Source organism: Microcebus murinus, chromosome 2, assembly GCF_040939455.1.
Source record: "Microcebus murinus isolate Inina chromosome 2, M.murinus_Inina_mat1.0, whole genome shotgun sequence".
NCBI classification, from domain to species: Eukaryota; Metazoa; Chordata; class Mammalia; order Primates; family Cheirogaleidae; genus Microcebus; species Microcebus murinus.
In genome coordinates this window covers 40,701,900-40,715,619 of record NC_134105.1, presented here as the reverse complement: position 1 = coordinate 40,715,619, position 13,720 = coordinate 40,701,900, and the positions used below count along the sequence as shown (strand labels likewise).

The following is a 13,720-nucleotide window of genomic DNA, read 5'->3' as shown; positions in this document are numbered from 1 at the left end:
TAATTTGGAAGTTCCTTCTCAGGGTTTCTGGTGTCTGTGGGACCGGAAGCTAGTTAGCAGGCAGTTGCCACCCCCAAGGAATGTAGTTCCAGGAACAGAAAAACAGTCTAGGGCAGTCATTCATTCATCTGTACTGAGCACGTGCTACACGCCGGCACAGAGGCACGCTCCAGAACCCGCCGGCCCTGCCTGCCTGGGTGCACAGACGGGCTGAGGGAGCAAGGTGACAGGTGAACAGGTCCACAGCTCACGCCATGTGCAGGAAAACAGAGAGACACTTGGACAAGCACCCTCTCTGTTGAATCCTTGAATTTTTTGACTGTTTGCCAGTCAGTCTCCCCCCTTCACTCTCAGACTTAACCCAAAGTTGGCTCTGTGACTTGGGCACGTAGTTACTCCCGTCTCAGCTTCCTCACCTGGCCACTTGGGCTAATAACTCCTGCCCTGGCAACCTCACGGCACTATTTTGAGGACCAGTTCTAGAAATGTGATTGGAAGTAAGGAGACTAACTTGTGCAAACCACATGTGGTAAGCACTGTGGTAAGTGCCTGTCTTATATAAACTCCTTTAATCTTCACAGCAGTCCTATTTTACAGACCAAAAAACTGAGGCACTGTGCAGTTACTTGCTCTACCGCTACTTAGCTGCTAAGTAGGAGCTTGAACATAAGCATTTGACTCCAGAGTTCTTAGCCTAATCATGACCTGGTACTGCTGAATTTGTGAAAATGGCTGTGCCTGGGTAAAATATTATCGTGAGTTTCATCATTGGGAATTGTTTTCTTGGTCCCCTTAGAGTGGGCGTACTGAGGAGGAGGAAGGGAAATGGAAACCGCGTTTCTAGGCTGGCTATACCTTATCTCCCTAGCTCTTTATAGCAGCAATTCTGTGAGGGTGGCTGTGAAGAGCAGAAGCTCTTCTTGCTTTGTAAATAAGGGTGCTGGCTCAGAAAAGTTGAGTGATTTGCCCAGGGCCACACAACTCAAAAATGACAGAACTTGGTCAGGATCTCTGCCTGCCTTCTAGTTCAGGGGCCCCGTCTGCTGCGATGGGGAGTGTGATGTGGAAGGACCCTGCAGTGTGATCTGGGGGCTGGAAAGCCTTGCTCTACATGTTGGGCCTGTTTCATTTCAGCTCCATGTGAGGCTTTGGGCAGGATGGAGGTATGAAGTAGCCAAGTGGCTGGGTGACCCCAGGTGGGGCCAGGAGAGGTCTGGTGGCCAATCTGGGCTCCCACACTGGTTCTGAGGAGGATGGGGTAGAGTCATTGGCAGTTATTGACCAAAAGCAAATGATGTTGAGGGCTTGGAGTGGAAAGAATGGTGGCTTTGTTGATAGTACCAGGTATCAGTCACATGTGGCTTGACTTTTCTGAGCTTGTTTCCTCCTCTACCAAACAGGGTAGCTGTCCCTCCATCATTGGTTACATCCACAGACAGTCTTCACACAGGGCTTCGGAGAGAAGGGAGTGGTGGGGTGTTTCCACCTATGCAGTCTTTTTTTTTTTTTTGAGACAGAGTCTTGCTTTGTTGCCCAGGCTAGAGTGAGTGCCGTCGAGTCAGCCTAGCTCATAGCAACCTCAAACTCCTGGGCTTAAGTGATCTCCCTGCCTCAGCCTCCCGGGTAGCTGGGACTACAGGCATAAGCCACCATGCCTGGCTAATTTTTTCTATATATATTAGTTGGCCAATTAATTTCTTTCTAATTATAGTAGAGATGAGGTCTCGCTCTTACTCAGGCTGGTTTCGAACTCCTGATCTCTAGCAATCCGCCCGCCTCAGCCTCCCAGGGTGCTAGGATTACAGGCGCACCTATGCAGTCTTTAGGAATGGACTCCTAGTAGCCATGACGGGACACTGAAGAAATGGGGTGAGGCTTTGCATGGCTGTGTTGGGGCAAAATGCTTGAAAATGTTCTTTCCTCAGCCCTTCCTTCCCCGTCTGAGGGGTTCCCCCCACCACCTTTCTGGGCCACCTTGCCCAGACTGCATTTCTTTGACTTCTTCTCCCCTCAAGGCTGATGGCTTCTCTCTGAGCAGCCTCCCTGCCTCAGACCTGACCACCCCCTTTGACACTCCACCCTGCAGGAGGGCCTGGGCTGCCCCACCTCTGTACCTCTCTGGGCCTGCAAAATGAAGTTGGGATTTGTAGGTAAAGTCTGTGTGAGGCAGAATGAGCCCAAGCTCCCAAAGGGGCCAGAATGCCCCCCCCCAATACCAGGAGGCTGATGGAGGCTGGAAGGAGGGAGCTATTGTTTTGAGGAGGCCAAGGAAAGCTTCCTGGAAGAGGAGACAGCTGAACTAGGCCTTGAAAGAGGGTAACTAATACCATTTCCTTAAATGTATTAGTTACCATCTTTGCAGGGCTTAACATTTTTAAATAGGTGGTATGGTCTCTATATTAGAGAGGATGCTGAGGCTCAGAGAGGTGAAGTGACTCCCCAGAGTCACAGAGCTCCTCAGGGTTGGAGCTGGAGCTCAAAATAAGGCCTTCTAAGTCCTGATCCTCATCCACAGTGGGTGGGACTTGGCCTTTGGGAGACACAGATAGAGCTTGCAGGATGGGGAAGGGAAGAGCTCATGGGGCTTTAGTTCCTAGCTCAAAGGACCTTCAAAGTGGAGGAAGGAGCTGGAAGCTGAAGGGCCAGGCCCAAGGAAGCCCAGGGGGGAGCTGGCCAGGGGAATTCGGTGGGATTCCTGGACCTGGGTCACGTAGGCAAGCTGGCCCCTTGGCCTCAGTTTCCTGTTGCTCCCTACTGTCTGGGGGCAGAGGCAAGGATTCTGGTCTTAGGCCTTTGCTCCCTGAATAACCCCACCACCACCCATTAACACTTACTGCGCACTTGCTATGGACCAGGCATTGTGCTGACATTTTACATGCATCACCTTGTATTCTATAAAACGAGACAACCCTGTGATATACCTGAATTATTCTCATTTTATAAAGGTACAGAGAGGTTAAGCAATTGGCCCAATGATATATGGTTTTTAAGTGAAACTGCTGGGGTGTGAATGCAGGTACCCAACTATGGAACCTATGCTGTCTCAAGTACTAGCTGGCGACCTGGGGCAGGTCCTCCCAGGCCTTCTTCTCCACCTTGAGATGACATCTTAAGGCTCTTCTGCCCCCACCTCCCCATCCCTCGCCATTCCCCGTTTAGGAAGAATTTTGAGCTTCTCTTTGTGGAAAGGCTGGAGAGATAGGTGGGCCAGTGGTGCGCTCATGTACCTCTACTTCGTCCAGGCTTCTTTCAGCTCGCTTGTTATTCCGGTCCCTGTCACTCCTCCATCCAAAGTTTAATAAAGAGTGGCTGCAGCAAGGTCACCCACAACCGAGAGTTCATTAGCTGGACAAGGCCAGGCTGCAAGAGTGCTGGCTTTGCTGGGAATCGGCCTTGTAAATAATTAAAGCTCGGCCACAGCTCCCAGCTGGTGCCGTAGCCTACGCCTGGCCTGTGGTGTGCGGCTAGACACGCACTCCTGACACCGGGCACAGCTTCATCACCTTTTGTGGATGGAGTCATCTGACAGACAGGGCTGCTCTTCTCTGAACTTCAGTGTCCTCATCTGACCGGGTACCTCCACCGTTCAGAGCCCCTCCAGGGGCTCCCAAGTACCCAGAGGATCAAGTCAACTTAGACTCCTCTGCACTTGGCATTCTGTGACTGGCTCCTATTAACCACTCCCCTCCAGCCTCTTCCTGTGAGCTTGGGACACCAAACCTTAGCATCTGTCACATTCTCCACTTCCTGCTGCTTCTCACCTCCAGGCCTTTGCACGTGCCAATCCATCTGCCTGGGATGCTCTTTCTGCTCCCTCACTGGCTACATTCTTTTTGTCATCTTAGGAGATTCAGTGCAGGTGTCACCTCTTCCAGGAAGCCTTCCCTGACACCTCCTCTCCCCCAGGCTGTGCAATACAGGAGTTGAGATAAGGGACTTAGGGACCCATGTCAAAATCACAGCTCAATGGGGCCCTGAGCCAAACACAACTGGTTTTACATCCCAGCTGTCACCTCCTGGCTGAATGGCCTTGGGGGTGATAATTGTTCCTCCTCAGACAAGTTATGGAGATTAAATGAGGTGATGTGCTGGTAGGCAGTAGGTGTTCAGTGAATGGCAGTGGCTATTATGATTGTTCTTGGAGAAGTTTCACAGAGCTCTCTAGGCACCTGACTCTGGTCTGTGCAGGCCACCCAGGACCCCCTGCTTCCTCTGCCCCCATCTCCTTAGTCAGATGTTGTCTGAGGCTCCTGCAGCTGGTGCTCTCCTCAGCCAGTGAGTTGCCCAGCCACGGTGGAGGTGGCCTCAGGGCCACTCAGCCCAGAGATGGACTTGGAGGTGGCAAAAGCTGCCAGAAAGGGACTGGGGGGAAAATGAGTCAAACAGGCTGGAGGCCTAGCAGGGTGGGGCTGGCTTGCCTCGGGCTGTGTGCTTGTCCTGAAGGCTGGCTCCTGTCCTGACTGTGCCTGGGAAGGAGAGGAAGGCCTCCAGCCTCCAGGGCTCTGCCCAGCAGGCCTGTGCTTCCCTTCCTTCTAGGCCCAGGTCTGTGCCCCCGGGGCTGATCCTAGCAGCCCTGAGAGTGTTTGCTGAGGGCTTTCCCTTCGGTCTTCCCATGGGTCCTCCTGGGCCAGAGTCCCTCTCTGTGAGCCTCTTGAGTTTCTTAGGCCTGCTTGGGTTCCGGGTGCTACTGGCCTCCGGGCTGGTCGGCTTCTTCCTCCCCAGTTGTCTGCTGGTGGCTGAATTGACAGCCTTCCCTCCTTGGAGAGATGTAGTAGGCGAAGCCAGACAGAGACCCCCAGGGAGAGAGTGAGGAGAATGAGAACCTAGAGGGCTGATGGAGCAGGTGCCCCCCCAGGTGTGACCAGGTGGATGCTCTCCTGGCCCCGGGTTAGTGGTCACACCCTCAGGCCCATGCTGCCCCCAGGGAGCCCGTCCTGGGCGTGTGGGAGGGTGTGGGGCTATGTCCTGGGGGTTGTGGAGCCAGGCCCTGAGGCCCCAGCTCTCAGTGACATTGGTAACACCTGTCCCGAAAGTGCCCACACATCCAGATCACCCAGTCCCCGAAGGCCTGCAGGGACGCCACCTCCCCCAGAAATGCCTCTCGTGGCCTCTGTCCTCCAGCCCTCCAGCCCCTGAGCTCCCCTGTCGCTGACGCAGGTGACCTCAGGCAGTGTCAGCCCCAGTGCTGTCCTCCTTTACTGTCTGCAGTCAGTCACACAGGGCCTGGCTGCCTCCTTGCACCCTGACTTCCAGTGCTTGCCCTGCAAACCTGGGTGCTTTTCTAGCCCTAGGCTTCATGAGGTGAAACCGACACTCTAGTGGCCAGAAATCAGCTGCAGGTGTCAGTAGGGACCCATTCTCAGACCTAGGGTGTCCTCAATTGCTGGGCGGGACTGCAGTTAGAATAGTATTCGCTCCCAGCTCCCATCCACTGCTGCACCCACCTCCACTCCCACCCTCTCTGTTCCCTGCTGGATCAGGGAACAAGGTATTCTTAGGCTGAGGGGTGGACGTGGGCCTCTTTGAGCACCAACACTGGGGACTTCAGGCCCACCACTGCCCCTGGCTGGGCCCCACTTGCCCACCTTGTAGATCGCTGGGAAGTCATCTACAGCACTCATGTTGATGTTAATAAGAGTTGATCACGCTCACTGCTGGGGTTTTCTCATACAAGGCCTCCTTCAGCGGTGCCTGGAAGTATCATGACTGCATGTCACAGAGGAAAGAGCCAAGGCTCCAAGAGCTGAATTCACTTGCCCCAGGCAGCCCGACCGGTCTATGGCAGGACCGGGCCACACCTGTCTCGGCCGCAAAGTCTAAAGCAGGTGAAAAGAAAAGATAAGGCGTTCACAGTGACAGTTATGTGTGGCTCAAGGGTACGCCGCAGCCTCCCTTCCCGGGCACCCCAAGCGTCCCCCTTTGCCAGCCCCTGCCAGTGGGGATGCCAGCTCCCTCCTGAGCAGCACCAGCCCCTGGGGTGCCTTCAAGCATCAGCTGGGCCCCCAGGCACCGGTTTTAATTATCAGCCCTGCTCACCCAGGCTCCTCTCACAAGCTGCCGGATGTCACAGACCCCAGGAATAGCCCCACAGCCGGAGTGGCACGGGAGGGGCTGAGGGCCTTCAGGGGAAGACTGCCCGGTCCCGACTGAGCTCCTCTCCTGCTGGACCCAGCTGACCTCTGTGTCCCTGGGGCTGGGGGAGCCGGGCCTGGCGCACTATCAGGCCCCACAGAATGCCCTCGGGCGACTAGGAAAGTCACCCTGCAAGCCCAGGCTGCGGGGCTCTCAGGTCTACGCAGTTCCCGTGACCCTCACGGCGTCCCCACACCTGCCCCTTGGAACGTGGACTGTGGCAGGACAGACAGCCCAAAGCCTCCCTGGGAACTGCCAGTCTAAGAGTCCATGGGAATGGTCACTGGCCTTGAGATGCCACAAGGGACTTCATCCCAGCCATTCTGGAGACTATGTCAGTTTCCAGCCCTCTTGGTTTGTCATAGTGTGACAAACCTCTCGGTCACCATAGTGTGACCTTTTCCGGTTTGTGTCACACGGGGATGCTTCTGGGAGGCCAGCAGTGCAGGAGTTAATCATCATTCCCATTTTCTCGCTGAGGAAATTAAGGGTCAGGGGTGCGTGTTTGGGAGGAAGAGACTTGCCCCAGATATTGGGAGTACTGGAGCTAAAACTCACCTAAACTGATTTTATTTAGTTAGGTTTCCTATGGAAGGCACTTTTCCTGAGTATATGAAAGTAATTTCATATTTGTAATGAAAAACACAGAAAATAAGGAAAAGCAAAAAGAAGGCAGCCGCAGTTGCCCTTGGTAGTATCACTATGTAAGCATCATGTTTTTCCAGAGGTTTTTCTCTGTATGTGAGCTCGTGTGCCTGAACACATGTATTTTTTAATAAAAAACGAGGTCATGTTATGACAGTTGTTTTCACACATGGCTTTCTATGTCAGTAACAGTAGATTCATATCATTGTTTAAAGGGATAGCTGGTATACCGTTGTGTGGTGCTTCCGTAATGTAATGATATGTTCTCCTATTGACAGATGTGTGCTTAGTTGCTTCTGTTTTTTCCCTATTCTGCACAGTGCGGGGATAGACATCCTTATGCTACCTTTTTGTGTATTTGTCTGATTCTTTCCTTAAAAACAAATGCTTGAGAAAGGAATTGCGAAGCATGTGCATTTTCATCATTGCCGTGTCACTCTCTAGAGAGGAGACTTGTTTCTATCTCACACCATCACTCCCTACAAGTCCCCATGGCCTCCCTTTCCAGCAGGGCGAACAGCCGAAAGGACCTCCCTCTTCTCTGAGCACAGGGTCACCTAGTCCTGGCCCTGTGACACAGACAAAGTAGCCACATCTAGGCCACACAAAGCAAAGCCAGGAGAAAGGACAACTGTGTTCTGGCCCCAAGGACTTCTCGCCCCCACCAAAAAAGCCAGAAAAGAACAAAACTGTCCCTTCATTCTTCTCGAGATATTGGTAGACCTCATCTCCTCCATAGCATTATAATAATTGTTTTGTCTCTGCCCTTAACTTGCTGCGTGACCCTGGGTGAGTGCCTCTCCCTCTCTGATCTTCCTTTTCTCTTCACTCAATGGTCCTTTCTCCACCTGCACTGCCACCAGTACTCTGAGCAGACTCCTTCTGCCTAGAGCTGGAGCTAGCTAGTCCTGGCCTAGGTCTGGGAGAACTGTGTCCCTGGAGTCCCTTACTGCCTGGTGAGGGTTAGAGTAGCTGGCTTGCTGGGCTAGATTCTGGGCCAGTAGATGGAGGGTAGCTGGACTTTTTTGATCCACTTTCAGAACTCCGCCCTAGAGCCCAGGTTCCTTGGGCTCCGTTCCCTCTTGCCTCCCTCCTGTGCTCACGATTGGGTTGGGAGCTGTGCAGTGATGGAGAGAAACGGAGTCAGGCCCACCCGCCCCCGAGCCCGGACGGCGGAGGTGCGTAGGGCGTTTCGCCCAGAGCCGGGCCCTGAAGATGAGCATTCCCAGTCCCTTTCCTGAGCCTGTGATTCTTGCACGGGGAGAAGCCAAGTGGAAGGGGCCGTCAGCAACGTCCCTCCTCCTCCAGCAAGGACACTCACAGCAAGAGAGCAGCTGCTGAAATAGCAGCAGGAGAGATTTAGGTCAGCTGGCCAGTTGGGAGGACTTGGCTGCCTAAGAGCACAGCAGCTTCTTGGGTTGGAGGGACAGTAGAAATCATCTCATCCACCCATCTGCATTGGGGGCCCCCAGTGACTGCCTCCTGGGTGGCCCAGGGGAGCTAGTTGACCTCCAGGCCTCGTGTGACAGTTACCCACGAGGAGCCTTCGTTCACCAGTGGGTCCAGGTTCACATCAGAGACTTGGTAGCTGATGAGAAGCAGGAAGGCCCCATCAGGCCCAGGTTACTGCGGACTGAATAGCTGGAGGCCAAGGGTGGGCTTTCCTGGTGGCCTGAATCCAAGCCTGAATTCAAGCCAGCACTCCTGCCCTCTCCCTCCCCCTCTTCCTGGACCCTGAGCTGCCATCTGCTACCCCATCACCCTCAGAGCCCTTTCTTAGCCATGGGCACGTGTGTGTGCTCGGTGTGTGCTGGAGAGGAGGGGTGTGTACCAGGAGGGAGGTGACTGTTCTGGACACAAGGAGGCTATTGGGCCAAGGTGACACTCTTCCTCTCACCGCCCCCCCCCCCTCGCTGGTCAAACCAAAGCCCCCCACTGGGCTGTTGCGGTGGGGAATTATTTGTGGCTGGAGAGGGGGAATTATTTGTGGCTGGAGAGGCGCCAGCAATCTCTGTTCCCAGCATGCCCCCAGCCACAGTAGCCTCTCCCCGGGCCTCTGTCTGCAGCCTGCGCAGCAGCCCCACTCAGAGGGCCGAGCTGTTAGAAAGAGCCCAGCCTGGGTGTCAGGTCTCCTCCACTCCCACCTTGCCCAGTGGCTGCTTGGGTTCTTGCCCCTCTTGGTGCCTCAGCTCACTGGGAGTGGGGCCTCTCCAGCCCCTCTCAGTCCAATTCTCTGGGATTCTTTTGTCTTCCCCTGAGAGCCGTCAGGCCCCAGGTGTTGGGGCTCCAAGGAGCTGTCCTGAGGCCCGGGAGGCCCAGGGCTAGAAGCAGCGGGCAGGGCCTGTGAAACCCAACAGCTGGGGACCCCCAGGGTCTGCCCCAACCCCTCACACAGGGGACATGGCCTAAACCATATACACAAAGCTGAAACCAACTGGTTATTAGCAGAACCTACATACATCTACTTGGGGTTCTTTCTGCCTGCTTATTTTTCGGCTGAGCTCTGACTGGGCTGATTTTTTAATACCGATGAGCCAGCGAAGGCACTATGAGCTGCCTGTGTGACGCTCTTTTGTCTCCTTCCTCACTCCCCCGTCTGTCCCTGCTGCCTGCTTCTCCAGGGTAGGGGCCAGGTGTGCGGGGGCTACTAGTGTGGCCTCTCCAGTGGCCAGACCTGGGTTCCAACTGCACTTCCACCTGCGGGTTGGGAAGCCCAGGGCCAGTCCCTCCAACATGAGCCCCAGACTCCTGCTCTGCCTGATGTGAGTAATAGGTAACTCCTGGCCTGTGTGAACACTAGAAAGCTCACCGGCTCTCAGGGTGCAGGCCCCCGAGCCCGTCGGTTCCTCTTACACCACTGAATTGCACCAAACCGGAGCAGTGAGGTCCACCAGCCCCTGTGGTCTGAGCCCCTGTTCTCTTTCTGCCTCCTCTCTCCTCAGATGCCTGGCCAGGGTCTCTGGTCTTCAGCCTCACCCACCCTGGCAGACCCCAAACTGAGGTCTGCCCTCCAGACACGGGCCTGAGCCCTTGTTGCAGTTGGTTCACTGACCTACCTGCCTTGCTAGTTGCCCCTCGGGCTCTCAGCACCACTCCCAGGAACCGGGCAGCCTCATCTTGTCACAAACTTGCTGTGTGACCTGGACGAGTCCCTGCCCTTCCCTGAAGCTCTGTCTCCCCATCTGTCCTGGGAGAGAGTTAGGATTGAGTCACTTTGGGCAGCTTTTGAAATTCAGCCCCAGCCGCTTTCCAGGCCTGACACCAAACCTCTGTGTGGGGCACAGCCAGCTGGGAGCTGCAGATGTGAAAATCCCCAGAGCCCCACATCATCCCTGAGAGCCTCCATCGTGATGTAGGTGACAGCAGGGCGTCCCACCAGGTTCCTAGCTAGAACCACCTCCCCGCTATGGGACCCTTGCAAGTTACTTCACTGCTCTGAGCACCTGCCCCATCTGTGCAGTGGAGCCAGCAGTACCTACCCACCCCCCAGCTGGTTGTAGCATTGATTATGTGAATTAATTTATGAAAAGCACTGAGAAAACCAGGCGTGGTGGCTCACGTCTGCAAACCCAGCATTTTAGGGGCTGAGGCGGGAGGATTGCTTGAGCCCAGGAGTTTGAGGTTGTGGTGAGCTATGATGATGCCACTGCACTCTCTCTACCCAGGCTGACAGCAAGACTCTGTCTCAAAAAAAAAAAAAAGTGCTAGGAGCAGTGCCTGGTACACGATCAGTGCGCAATTCAAGATCAACTAGACTTATTTTGACCTCCTTCTATGAACCTCCTTCTTGCATCCGTCCTTCAGGAATCCCCTCTTGTATGGAGCTGCTGCGCTGCTGGGTGGAGTGGGAGGAGCCAGGGAGCCCCTAGAAAGGCTCCTCTGTCCCCCCTTCTCCCCTGCTGCCCCAGGCCGTAACTCACTGGCCCAGTTTAATTAGGGAGAGTCCTTCCAGGGACCTCATTAGGAAATGAGCCCAGAGCCTTGGGGACCTGTGGGAGGGGCGGGGTGCAGGAGGTTACAATGTGTCTGGCACCGCCCGGCCCTTGGCCCTGTGCCCCAGATATGCCCAGGAAAGTGAGGGCACTCTGTCCTTTAGAGGGCAGGACACAGACCTGTGACACAGAGCATGGGCAGTCGGGGCTGAAGGGACTGATGTGCCTCCATCCCATCGTTGGCTTCCTGCACTACTCTGGCCTCGCCTCCTGGAAGGGGTGGGGAGGGTTGAGGGAGGAGGCCTCTCTGGTTCTGCTCTACCCAGCCCTGGGGCCGCTCTCCTGGCCTGGCACAGAGCAGGCCCCAGGGAACTGTGCTGAGTGAGTGGATGAGTGAGCTGTGGCTCCCAGGACGGGGCAGCATGTTCATTGATGCAGCCTCCCCCCCATCCCCATGCAGGAATTCCCTCAGCAGCCCTGCGGGGGTGGAGGGCGGGGTGTCTACTACCTCTAGGGACAGGGAGTTCACTTACCGTCTGAGCAGCTCCTCCTGTCCCCTACAGCTCTTCCCTGTTAGAAAATCTGTTCTGTCAATCCCAGATCTGCCTCCTACAGCTCCCCTGCCCATTTCTGAGCCCAGCTCTGTTTCTGGGACCTCTGCTTACAGAGACTGCCCCCTACTTTCACCCCAGGCCTGCCCAGTGACCCTTCCGTCTGTGCTTCCGCCACAGCCTCCAGGCTCAGGTGCAGCCTGTGACACTGACCTGCTGTCAGGGCTCAGATAAAGCCTGTCCTCCCTGGGGCCACATTCCTCTGCCTCCCCCAGCCTGGGCTGCTGGGGGCACACCCTCAGGCTCTGTAAATGTCAGCTGCCTCTTGTGGCTGTGACTTACCTCCCAGGGCCTCGAAAAGTGGGGAGTGAGGATGGAGTGTTGTGCCTGGAGGTAAAGGTGACATCTTTACAGACAGCTTGGTCTCCTGGGGGGCAGGGCAGCAGTACCCAGATCCTGCAATGACCTGTTGCCCAGCACACAGCACTGGAGGTCTGTGGCTGAACCTCTTCTGCCCCCTTGGACCAGTCCATAGCACAGGCATTGCCTGGGCCTTGGTCAGGAACCTGGGAGTTGTCACAATCCCTCTCTTCCTTCCCCTAAGCCCTCCTGCTGCCTACCTGCCAGTCTGGGCCCCTCCATGGCCACCCTCTTCCTGGACCACCACAGCAGCACCTGCCTGATTCCACTCTCTCCCTCCAGTCCATCTCTGTTCTCCAGCCAAGTGCTCTTTTTAAAGATGCAAAGCTGCGTCTTCCCTTGCTCAGCATTCCACAGCGATGCCCACCCTCACAGGATCAAGCCTTAACTGTCATTCAGAGCCCTTCGACACCTAACATGCACCTGTCTCCTCTCCAGCCTCAGGTCTCCCCATCCACTGCCCCAAACCCTAGGACTCTATGCTCCAGTCACACCTGGGAGAAGCCTCATGTTCTCGCACACGCAGTTCCCTTGGCCTGCGAGGCCTCACCTTTGCTTCTCCAACCCCACCAACCTCTAGAGTCACCATTTCCAGGGAGCCCCCCCCCCAACCACGGATGGGTCAGAGCCTTCTCTGGGCTTTCCCTCCATCTCTGTCCTTGTCACTCTTTACTGTGTTGTCCTGATTTAAAGTCTGTAGTTCACAATGTGGACCACGAGCCTCAGGGAGACAGGGGAGGGGGGTGGGGGCAGGGGTACCTGGCCGGGGCCTGTGGAGGACAGCGGTGGGTGGTGGGTGTCCTTGGGCTTTGAACGTTCCCACTGCCCTCCTGCCCTGTGCTAAGTTCCCAGCTCCCCCTGCTGTGTGTGCCCGTGCGTGGTGTTTCTGTCCCAGGGGAGAGCCTGGTGTGGACTGGAGCTTTCAGTCTTAGCTCCAGTGTTCCCTGAGGGTTTGCTCTGTGCCAGGTGCCCGGACCCAAGGGGGATCTACAGGTAGAAAAGCAGGCTCTGTCCTGGGAGCACTGGCCCCCTAACTGATGTGTGGCTTCTCTGAGCCTCAGCTTCCTCTGCTGCGACAGGGGTAGAGGGCCCAAGACCCTTTCCCTTGACCCTGGGCACATCTGTGCTGTGGCTAGGGTCAGCTATGGCCTCGCAGGACCCTGAGAATACAGTCTAGACCAGAATTTCCTCTCCGCCAGGCCTCCAGAGCCCTGGGCCTAGCTTCGCAGTGGCGGGGTGGGGGGAGGGTGGGGGGGTGGGGGGAGGGTGGGGGGGTGGGGGGTGAGCAAGGATTTTGTTCTCTTTTCCATGAAAATGCACCCCCTGCATTTGCCCGATGCTTTGGTGCTGCCATGTGCTTACCCACGAGTAATGTAACCAACCCGTCCTGGTCTGCATGCAACTGTTAGGGGGTTTTGGCAGTCTTCCTCAGAATGCATATCCTGGTTTTAAAACTAAAAATTCCACATCTCGGGGATCCCTTCAGTCCTGAGCAAGCTGGGACACTTGACCAGTCTACCTGCACCCCGCAAACCCCGGCCACTGCCCTCGCCAGGTCTGTAGCAGGCCTTCCCGTTCCTTGTGCACTCTGCCAGCTGGGCACGCTCCCCTATGCACAGAGAGAAGGCCGATTTCTTCCCCACGTTTTGGGAATATTGAAGGGAGAAATAGAGCCCCTTGGAAGGTCTGGAAGAATCAGGGCCGAGCACCCTGGGTGGGGAGCTGTGTGGACAGGGCCAGGAGGCCTGGCCACTGTTACGGATCCTGCCTCCCACACAGCTGTGCGACTGTCCCTCTCTGCCCGGCTTGGCTCACGTAGATACGGTGCCAATCACAGCATCGATGTGCCCGCCTTGTGTCCCTGCTACCACGCAGGCTCTGCAAGGCCTTCTCCTGTCTGTCCATGTCCCATTTCAGCCTCACTGCTCCCAAGTGGAGGGCAGGACTGAGATCCTTATTCTCACCTTAAATAGGAAGAAGCTGGGGACACAGATCATTTGCCTTGCACAAGCCCCCACAGTTGACAAAGCCCTTCCCACG

At 55.7% G+C, this 13,720-nt stretch overlaps 1 protein-coding gene across 11 annotated transcripts in view; it reads left to right on the top strand.

Moving 5' to 3' along the window:
* The window catches only part of LRP8 (LDL receptor related protein 8), a 74,746-nt gene that overhangs the window by 1,987 nt on the left and 59,039 nt on the right, over positions 1–13,720 (top strand). The window lies entirely within an intron of this gene.